Source organism: Arachis hypogaea, chromosome 18, assembly GCF_003086295.3.
Source record: "Arachis hypogaea cultivar Tifrunner chromosome 18, arahy.Tifrunner.gnm2.J5K5, whole genome shotgun sequence".
In the NCBI taxonomy this organism is placed as follows: Eukaryota; Viridiplantae; Streptophyta; class Magnoliopsida; order Fabales; family Fabaceae; genus Arachis; species Arachis hypogaea.
Genome location: NC_092053.1, coordinates 80,293,310 through 80,304,302, shown reverse-complemented (window position 1 = coordinate 80,304,302; position 10,993 = coordinate 80,293,310). Strand labels below are relative to the sequence as shown.

The window sequence follows — 10,993 nt, the reverse complement described above, 5'->3', positions numbered from 1 at the left end:
AGGAAAATATTTAGAATTATAACCTGGTTACTTATTCTAACGGTTTTGGCCCAAAGTTAGGCTAAACAAACAAAAGGCATAAACCGGTTGGACCAGGCCCAAGTTGGCCCCAAGCCCAACACTTATAAGCCACCTAAGGCTTAGAGTTCATCATCTACCTGGTGCACGAAATTGTGATCATCAATGGCACCAACAACTTGGTATGCACAATTGTAATCTCAACTGTTTTTCACAATTCCGCACAACTAACCAGCAAGTGCACTGGGTCGTCCAAGTAATAAACCTTATGTGAGTAAAGGTCGATCCCACGGAGATTGTCGGCTTGAAGCAAGCTATGGTCATCATGTAAATCTCAGTCAGGCGGATTCAAATGGTTATAGAGAATTGATAATTAAAAGATGAATAAAATATATAATAGGATAGAGATACTTCTGTAATTCATTGGTCAGAATTTCAGACAAGCGTATGAAGATGCTTTGTTCCTTCTGAACCTCTGCTTTCCTATTGCCTTCATCCAATCATTCATACTCCTTTCCATGGCAAGCTATATGTTGGGTTTCACCGTTGTCAATGGCTACCCCTCGTCCTCTCAGTGAAAATGGTCCAAATGCGCTGTCATCGCACGACTAATCATCTGTCGGTTCTCGATCATGTTGGAATAGGATCCATTGATCCTTTTGCGTCTGTCACTATGCCCAACACTCGCGAGTTTGAAGCTCGTCACAGTCATCCCTTCCCAGATCCTACTCAGAATACCACAGACAAGGTTTAGACTTTTCGGATCTCAGGAATGGCCGCCAATAATTCTAGTCTATACCACGAATGTTCTAATCTTAGATTAGAAACCCAAGAGATACACATTCAAGCTTGTTTGCATGTAGAACGGAAGTGGTTGTCATGCACGCGTTCATAGGTGAGAATGGTGATGAGTGTCACATAATCATCACATTCATCATGTTCTTGTGTGCGAATGAATATCTTGGAGAAGAAATAGGCTTGAATTGAATAGAAAAACAATAGTACTTTGCATTAATTCATGAGGAACAGCAGAGCTCCACACCTTAATCTATGGGGTGTAGAAACTCCACCGTTGAAAATACATAAGAACAAAAGGTCTAGGCATGGCCGTGAGGCCAGCCTCCCAAAAGCGTCTAAGATAGCATAAGGCTAATCAAAGATGAAAATACAATAGCAAAAGGTCCTATTTATAGAGAACTAGTAGCCTAGGGTTTACAGAAATAGGTAATTAATGCAGAGATCCATTTCCGGGCCCACTTGGTGTGTGCTTGGGTTGAGCATTGAAGCCTTCACAAGTAGAGACTTTTCTTGGAGTTAAACGCCAGCTTTTGTGCCAGTTTGGGCGTTTAACTCCAGCTTTTATGCCAGTTTTGGCGTTTTGACGCCAGAATTTTTATGCTGACTTGGAACGCCGGTTTGGGCCATCAAAACTCGGGCAAAGTATGGACTATTATATATTGCTGCCCAGGATGTCTACATTCCAACGCAATTGAAAGCGCGCCAATTGGGCTTCTGTAGTTCCAGAAAATCCACTTCGAGTGCAGGGAGGTTAGAATCCAACAACATCTACAGTCCTTTTTCAGCCTCTGAATCAGATTTTTGCTCAGGTCCCTCAATTTCAGCCAGAAAATACCTGAAATCATAGAAAAACACACAAACTCCTAGTAAATTCCAGAAATGTGATTTTTATTTAAAAACTAATAAAATATAATAAAAAGTAACAAAAATATACTAAAAACATAACAAAAACAATGCCAAAAAGCATATAAATTATCCGCTCATCACAACACCAAACTTAAATTGTTGCTTGTCCCCAAGCAACTTAAAACAAAGTAGGATAAAAAGAAGAGAATATACAATAAATTTTGAAAACATCTGTGAAGATCAATCTTAATTAGATGAGCGGGGCTATTAGCTTTTTGCTTCTGAATAGTTTTGGCATCTCACTTTATCCTTTGAAGTTCAGAATGATTGGCATCTATAGAAACTCAGAATTCAGATAGTGTTATTGATTCTCCTAGTTCAGTATGTTGATTATTGAACACAGCTACTTTATGAGTCTTGGCCGTGACCCTAAGCATTTTGTTTTCCAGTATTACCACCAAATACATAAATGCCACAGACACAAAACTGGGTGAACCTTTTCAGATTGTGACTCAGCTTTGCTAGAGTCCCCAATTAGAGATGTTCAGAGCTCTTAAGCACACTCTTTTTGCTTTGGACCATGACTTTAACCGCTCAGTCTCAAGCCTTTCACTTGACACCTTCACGCCACAAGCACATGGTTAGGGACAGCTTGGTTTAGCCGCTTAGGCCAGGATTTTATTGCCTTTTGGTTTAAAGGGCTATTGGCTTTTTCTGCTTGCTTTTTCTTTTTCTTTCTTTTTCTTTTCTTCTTTTTTTCGCCATTTTTTCGCAAGCTTTTCACTGTTTTTTCTTGTTTCAAGAATCAATTTTATGATTTTTCAGATTATCAAATAACATTTCTCCTTTTTCATCATTCTTTCAAGAGCCAACAATTTTAACATTCATGAACAACAAATTCAAAAATATGCACTGTTCAAGCATTCATTCAGAAAATAAAAAGTATTGCCACCACATCAAAATAATTAAACTATTTTGAAATTCAAAATTTATGTACTTCTTTTTCTTTTTCAGAGAACATTTTTTATTTAAGAAAGGTGATGGATTCATAGGACATTCATAACTTTAAGGCATAGACACTAAGACACTAATGATCATGTAGTAAAGACACAAACATAGATAGAACATAAAGCATAGGAAACGAAAAACAGAAAAATAAAGAACAAGGAAATTAAAGAACGGATCCACCTTAGTGATGGCGACTTGTTCATCCTCTTGAAGATATTATGGAGAGTTTGAGCTCCTCAATGTCTCTTCCTTGCCTTTATTGCTCCTCCCTCGTGACTCTTTGGTCTTCTCTAATTTCATGGAGGAGGATGGAATGCTCTTGGTGCTCCACCCTTAGTTGTCCCATGTTGGAACTTAATTCTCCTAGGGAGGTGTTGATCTGCTCCCAATAGTTTTGTGGAGGAAAATGCATCCCTTTAGGCATCTCAAGAATCTCATGATGAGGAACTTCCTCATGCTCTTGGTGAGGTTCATGAGTGGGCTCTCTTGTTTGCTCCATCCTTTTCTTAGTGATGGGCTTGTCTTCATCAATGAAGATATCTTCCTCTATGTCAATTCCAGCTCAATTGCAGAGGTGACAAATGAGATGAAGGAAGGCTAACCTTGCCAAAGTAGAGGACTTGCCCGCCACCTTGTAGAGTTCTAGGGATATAACCTCATGAACTTCTACTTCCTCTCCAATCATGATGCTATGGATCATGATAACCCGGTCTATAGTAACTTCAGACCGGTTGCTAGTGGGAATGATTGAGCATTGGATGAACTCCAACCATCCCCTAGCCACGGGCTTGAGGTCATGCCTTCTTAGTTGAACCGGCTTCCCTCTTGAATCTCTCTTCCATTGAGCGCCCTCTTCACAAATGTCTATGAGGACTTGGTCCAACCTTTGATTAAAGTTGACCCTTCTAGTGTAGGGGCATGCATCTCCTTGCATCATGGGGCAAGTTGAATGCCAACCATACATTTTTCGGACTGAAATCTAAGCATTTCCCCCGGACCATTGTAAGCCAATTCTTTGGGTCCAGGTTTACACTTTGATCATGGTTTTTGGTGATCCATGCATTGGCAAAGAACTCTTGAATCATTAAAATCCCGACTTGTTGAATGGGGTTAGTGAGAATTTCCCATCCTCTTCTTCGAATCTCATGTCGGATCTCCGGATATTCACCCTTTTTGAGCTTGAAAAGGACCTCGGGGATCACCTTCTTCTTGGCCACAACTTCATAGAAGTGGTCTTGATGCACCCTTGAGATAAATCTCTCTATCTCCCATGACTCGGTGGTGGAAGCTTTTGTCTTCCCTTTCCTCTTTCCAAAGGTTTCTCCGGCCTTTGGTGCCATAAATGGTTATGGAAAAACAAAAAGCAACAGTTTTACCATACCAAAATTAGAAGGTTTGCTCGTCCTCGAGCAAAAGAAGAAAGAAAAGAGTAGAAGAGGAAGAAATAGAGGAGATGGAGAGAGTTTAGTGGTTCGGCCAAGTGGGGTAAGTAGTGTGTATGGTGTGTGAAAATGAAGGACTGAAGATGGATTTATATAGGAGTGGAGAGAGGGGTAGGGTTCGGCCATGTATGGGTGGGTTTGGGAGGGAAAGTGATTTGAATTTGAATGGTGAGGTAAGTGGGGTTTTATGATGGATGGATGTGGATTGGTGAAGAGATTATGGAGAAGAGGGTAGGAGTTGATAGGTGAGGGGTTTTTAGGGGAGAGGTATTGAGGTGATTGGTGAAGAGTATTTAGGGAAGGGTGTTATGGGAAGGTGTGAAGAAGAGAGAGAGAGATGAGGTAGGTGGGGATCTTGTGGGGTTCACAGATCCTGAGGTGTCAAAGATTTCTCATCCCTGCACCATGTGGTGTGTAAATACCCCCTTGATTGCCAATCCTGGCGTTAAACGCCAGTCTGGTGCCCATTTCTAGCGTTAAACACCCAGAATGGTGCCAGACTGGTCGTTTAACGCCCATTCTGCTACACTTACTGGCGTTTAAACGCCAGTAAGCTTCTCCTCCAGGTTGTGCTATTTTTAATACTATTTTTCATTCTGTTTTTACTTTTTCAATTATTTTTGTGACTTCACATGATCATCAACCTACAGAAAACATAAAATAACAATAGAAAATAAATAGATATAATAAAATAAAATTGGGTTGCCTCCCAACAAGCGCTTCTTTAATGTTAATAGCTTGACAATGGGCTCTCATGGAGCCTCACAAATACTCAGAGCATGATGATGGCCTCCGATAGTTACAGAGGGAAGCTTTTCATGCTTCCTCTCCATAGTTACAGAGGGAGATCCTTGAGCTTTAAACACAAGGGAGTCCTCATTCACTTGAAGGACCAATTCTCCTCTGTCAACATCAATCACAGCTTTTGTTGTGGCTAGGAAGGGTCTGCCAAGGATGATGGATTCATCCATACACTTCCCAGTGTCTAGGATTATGAAATCAGCAGGGATGTAGTGGCCTTCAACCTTTACCAAGACATCCTCTACAAGTCTATAAGCCTGTTTCCTTGAATTGTCTGCCATCTCTAGTGAGATTCTTGCAGCTTGTACCTCAAGGATCCCTAGCTTCTCCATCACAGAGAGTGGCATGAGGTTTATACTTGACCCCAGGTCACACACAGCCTTATTAAAGGACATGGTGCCTATGGTATAAGGTATTGAGAACTTTTCAGGATCCTGTCTCTTTTGAGGTAATCTCTGCCTAGTCAAGTCATCCAGTTCGTTGGTGAGCAAAGGGAGTTCATCCTCCCAAGTCTCATTACCAAATAACTTGGCATTTAGCTTCATGATTGCTCCAAGGTACTTAGCAACTTGCTCTTCAGAAACATCTTCATCCTCTTCAAAGGAAGAATACTCATCAGAGCTCATGAATGGCAGAAGTAGGTTCAGTGGAATCTCTATGGTCTCTGTGTGAGCCTCAGATTTCCATGGTTCCTCATTAAGGAACTCCTTGGAGGCCAGTGAACGTCCATTGAGGTCTTCCTCAGTGGAAAGCACTGCCTTTCCCTCCTCTATGCATTTGACCATGGGGGACGTGTTTATGGCCTTGCATTCTCTCTTTGGATTCTCTTTTGTATTGCTTGGGAGAGTACTAGGAGGGAGTTCAGTAACTTTCTTACTCAGCTGACCCACTTGTGCCTCCAAATTTCTAATGGAGGACCTTGTTTCAGTCATGAAACTCAGTGTGGTCTTAGTTAGATCAGAGATTATGATTGCTAAGTCAGATTGGCTCTGTTTAGAATTCTCTGTCTGTTGCTGAGAAGATGATGGAAAAGGCTTGCTATTGCTAAACCTATTTCTTCCACCATTACTGTTGTTGAAGCCTTGTTGAGGCCTCTGTTGGTCCTTCCATGAGAGATTTGGATGATTTCTCTATGAAGGATTATAGGTGTTTCCATAAGGTTCTCCCATGTAATTCACCTCTTCCATTGCTGGGTTTTCAGGATCATAAGCTTCTTCTTCAGATGAAGCTTCTTTGGTACTGCCTGTTGCTGCTTTCATGCCAGACAGACTCTGAGAAATCATATTGACTTGCTGAGTCAATATTTTGTTATGAGCCAATATGGCATTCAGAGTATCAATCTCAAGAACTCCTTTCTTCTGATTTGTTCCATTATTCACAGGATTCCTTTCAGAAGTGTACATGAATTGGTTATTTGCAACCATTTCAATGAGTTTCTGAGCTTCTGCAGGCGTCTTCTTCAGATGAAAAGATCCTCCAGTAGAGCTGTCCAATGACATCTTGGACAGTTCAGACAGACCATCATAGAAGATACATATGATGCTCCATTCTGAAAGCATGTCAAAAGGACACCTTCTGATCAATTGTTTGTATCTTTCCCAAGCTTCATAGAGGGATTCACCTTCTTTCTATCTGAAGGTCTAGACTTCCACTCTAATTTTACTCAATTTTTGAGGTGGAAAGAATTTGGCCGGAAAACCATTGACCAGCTTTTCCCAAGAGTTCAGGCTTTCCTTAGGTTGTGAATCCAACCATGTTCTAGCTCTTTCTCTTACATCAAAGGGAAACAGCATAAGCCTGTAGACCTCAGGATCAGCCCCATTGGTCTTGACAGTGTCACAGATTTGCAAGAATTTAGCTAAAAACTGATGAGGATCTTCCAATGGAAGTCCATTAAACTTGCAATTCTATTGCATCAGAGAAACTAATTGAGGCTTAAGCTCAAATTTGTTTGCTCCAATGGCAGGGATAGAGATGCTTCTCCCATAGAAGTTGGGAGTAGGTGCAGTAAAGTCACCAAGCACCTTCCTTGCATTGTTGGCATTGTTGTTGTTTTTGACTGCCATGGCTTCTTCTTGTTTGAAAATTTCTATTAGGTCCTCTCCAGAGAGTTGTGCTTTAGCTTCTCTTATCTTTCTCTTCAAGGTCCTTTTAGGTTCAGGATCAGCTTCAACAAGAATGCCTTTGTCTTTGCTCCTGCTCATATGAAAGAGAGGAGAAGAAAGTATGGAATCCTCTATGTCACAGTATAGAGATTCTTTGAGGTGTCAGAGGAAAAAAAGAATAGAAGGAGAAGGTAGAGATGAGAATTCGAACTTATAGAGAGAGTCTGAATTACTGATAGTGGAGGAATGTTAGTCCTTAAATAGAAGGATGTGAGAAGGGGAGAAGAATTTTCGAAATTAAATTTAAAAAGATTTTGAAATAATTAAAAGAAATCTTGAAAAATTGGTAAATGATTTTCGAAAATTAAAATTGAGAAAGTAATTAAGTGGTTTTTTAAAAAAATTTGAAATCAGAAATCAAACAGATATGATTGAAAATCATTTTGAGAAAGATTTGGTTGAGAAGATATGATTGAGGAAATATGGTTTTAAAAAGATATGATTGACAAACAATTAAAAAGATTTGATTTTTAAAACTAATGCCTTGGCTAACAAGAAATTTAAAAGATATGATTCTAAAATTCAATTATTGAACATTTCTTAACAAGGAAGAAGTCTTTGAATCAAATCACTAATTGTTAGCAAGGATTTTCGAAAATAGTAAAAAAATGGAAAGGATTTGATTTTGAAAAGATATGATTGAAAAGATATGGTTTGAAAAAGATTTGATTTTGAAAAATCATGCAAATTTGAAAAAGATTTGAATTAAAAACAAAATCTTCCCTCTTGTGCCATCCTGGCGTTAAACGCCCAGAATGGTATCCATTCTGGCGTTTAACGCCCAAAATTCTACCCTTTTGGGCGTTTAACGCCCAGCCAGATACCCTGGCTGGCGTTTAAATGCCAGTTTTCCTTCCTCACTGGGCGTTTTGAATGCCCAGCTTTTTCTGTGTAATTTCTCTGTGCATGTTCTGAATCTTCAATTCTTTTTATTATTGACTTGAAAAGAAAATTTTTTTTTTTGAATTTCTAGAGAATAATAACAAAATGAAACTAAATCATGAAGAACTAAGATCAAATAAACAATGCATGCAAGACACCAAACTTAGAAATTTTCATATTAGAGATACTAACAAATTGAGAATGCATATGAGAAACAATAAAACACACAAAACAAGAGAAATTAAAGATCAGAGCAAGGAAATCATCAAGAACAACTTGAAGATCAATGAAGACACATGCATGAATTTTTCGAAAATTTTTTAGAAAAATTAAAAAGGATGCAATTGACACCAAACTTAAAATTTGACACTAGACTCAAACAAGAAACACAAAATATTTTTGGTTTTATAATTTTATAAATTTTTTTGTATTTTTTTGAAAATTATTTGGAAAAGAAAATAGAGACATTCAAAAAATTTTAATAAGAATTCCAGGAATCATGCAATGTTAGTCTAAAGCTTCAGCAGACATTACATACAACAGCCAAATTGATGGGAATCAACTAGCTCTTGTGATGATGAAAGTATCATCTGAAACTCTAGAATTCGTTCTTAAAAATTCTGAAGAATAAAATAAAGTTACCTAATCTAAGCAACAAGATGAACCGTCAGTTGTCCAAACTCGAACAATCCCTGGCAACGGCGCCATAAACTTAGTGCACGAAATTGTGATCATCAATGGCGCCAACAACTTGGCACGCACAATTGTAATCTCAACTCTTTTTCACAATTCCGCACAACTAACCAGCAAGTGCACTGGGTCGTCCAAGTAATAAACCTTACGTGAGTAAGGGTCAATCCCACGGAGATTGTCGGCTTGAAGCAAGCTATGGTCACCTTGTAAATCTCAGTCAGGCGAATTCAAATGGTTATGGAGAATTGATAATTAAAAGATGAATAAAATATATAATAGGATAGAGATACTTATGTAATTCATTGGTGAGAAATTCAGACAAGCGTATGAAGATGCTTTGTTCCTTCTGAACCTCTGCTTTTCTATTTCCTTCATCTAATCATTCATACTCCTTTCCATGGCAAGCTGCATATTGGGTTTCACCGTTGTCAATGGCTACCCCTTGTCCTCTCAGTGAAAATGGTCCAAATGCGCTGTCACTGCACGGCTAATCATCTGTCGGTTCTCGATCATGTTGGAATAGGATCCATTGATCCTTTTGCGTCTGTCACTACGCCCAACACTCGCGAGTTTGAAGCTCATCACAGTCATCCCTTCCCAGATCCTACTCGGAATACCACAGACAAGGTTTAGACTTTCTGGATCTCAAGAATGGCCGCCAATAATTCTAGCCTATACCATGAAGGCTCTAATCTTAGATTAGATTAGAAACCCAAGAGATACACATTCAAGCTTGTTTGCATGTAGAACGGAAGTGGTTGTCATGCACGCGTTCATAGGTGAGAATGGTGATGAGGGTCACATAATCATCACATTCATCATGTTCTTGTGTGCGAATGAATATCTTGGAGAAGAAATAGGCTTGAGTTGAATAGAAAAACAATAGTACTTTGCATTAATTCATGAGGAACAGCAGAGCTCCACACCTTAATCTATGGGGTGTAGAAACTCCACCATTGAAAATACATAAGAACAAAAGATCTAGGCGTGGCCATGAGGCCAGCCTCCCAAAAGCGTCTAAGATAGCATAAGGCTAATCAAGGATGAAAATACAATAGCAAAAGGTCCTATTTATAGAGAACTAGTAGCCTAGGGTTTACAGAAATAGGTAATTAATGCAGAGATCCATTTTCGGGCCCACTTAGTGTGTGTTTGGGCTGAGCATTGAAGCTTTCACATGTAGAGACTTTTCTTGGAGTTAAACGCCAGCTTTTGTGCCAGTTTGGGCGTTTAACTCCAGCTTTTGTGCCAGTTCTGGCGTTTTGACGCTAGAATTTTTATGCTGACTTGGAACACCAGTTTGGGCCATCAAATCTCGGGCAAAGTATGGACTATTATATATTGCTGGAAAGCCCAGGATGTCTACTTTCCAACGCAATTGAGAGCTCGCCAATTGGCCTTCTGTAGCTTCAGAAAATTCACTTCGAGTTCAGGGAGGTCAGAATCCAACAGCATCTACAGTGCTTTTTCAGCCTCTGAATCAGATTTTTGCTCAGGTCCCTGAATTTCAGCCAGAAAATATCTGAAATCATAGAAAAACTCACAAACTCATAGTAAAGTCCAGAAATTTTATTTTTATTTAAAAACTAATAAAAATATAAAAAAAGGTAACTAAAATATACTAAAAACAATGCCAAAAAGTGTATAAATTATCCGCTCATCACTCCCTTATCAAACACAAGTAAGGGATGCTGAGTTGAGAAGAGGATGAAGAAATCCTAGGGTACTATTCATCTTCATCTTCTTTGTATCATAACTTTTGATCCGGAGCTCCGTTTGGCATGCAATTTACGGTCATGCATTTGTCTCGTCAAGCTCTTCAACTCTATCCAAACAAAGTGATAAGAATCTCGAAACCCATGTTCTAGTTCTCTGCTATATACAATCTTGCATTTTGGGTTTAGTTATTGAGAAAATTTGATAATTTTGGTTGTTTAGGTGATATGTTGCATTGAATAATTGTTAGGTTTTGCACCAATCTACAGTGGGTGACGTAAGAAAACTCTATATCCTTGCAGTTTGTCATATATGTGAACCCTAATTTTAATTTTTGGTAATTTGAATGAACTGGCTTGAATTCTTGTTGATTGGAGTTGATTTGGTGGATTGGAGTATTTGGATTAAGCTTGGTGGCTGAGTTTAATGTTTCAAGCTTGGGAGAAATCAGCCAATGTATGGTTTCGGTTTTCTTTAGTTAATATGTAATATTGCGTGAGACTTAGGCTAGTTGCCTTAAGATAGGTTGAATTTGTATAAATGATTGAATTGTTATTGAGGATTGTAAATGTGTATGATATGTGAATGTTGAAATGGAGATTGAATGAGTTTGTATGATGGAGG

At 38.9% G+C, this 10,993-nt stretch overlaps 1 non-coding gene across 1 annotated transcript; it reads left to right on the top strand.

Moving 5' to 3' along the window:
- The first annotated feature begins 6,465 nt into the window (after window positions 1-6,465).
- Window positions 6,466-6,574, top strand: LOC112774301 (small nucleolar RNA R71). Its single transcript, XR_003188796.1, has one exon. It is a non-coding gene; the product is annotated as a small nucleolar RNA R71 (small nucleolar RNA).
- Window positions 6,575-10,993: the final 4,419 nt, after the last annotated feature.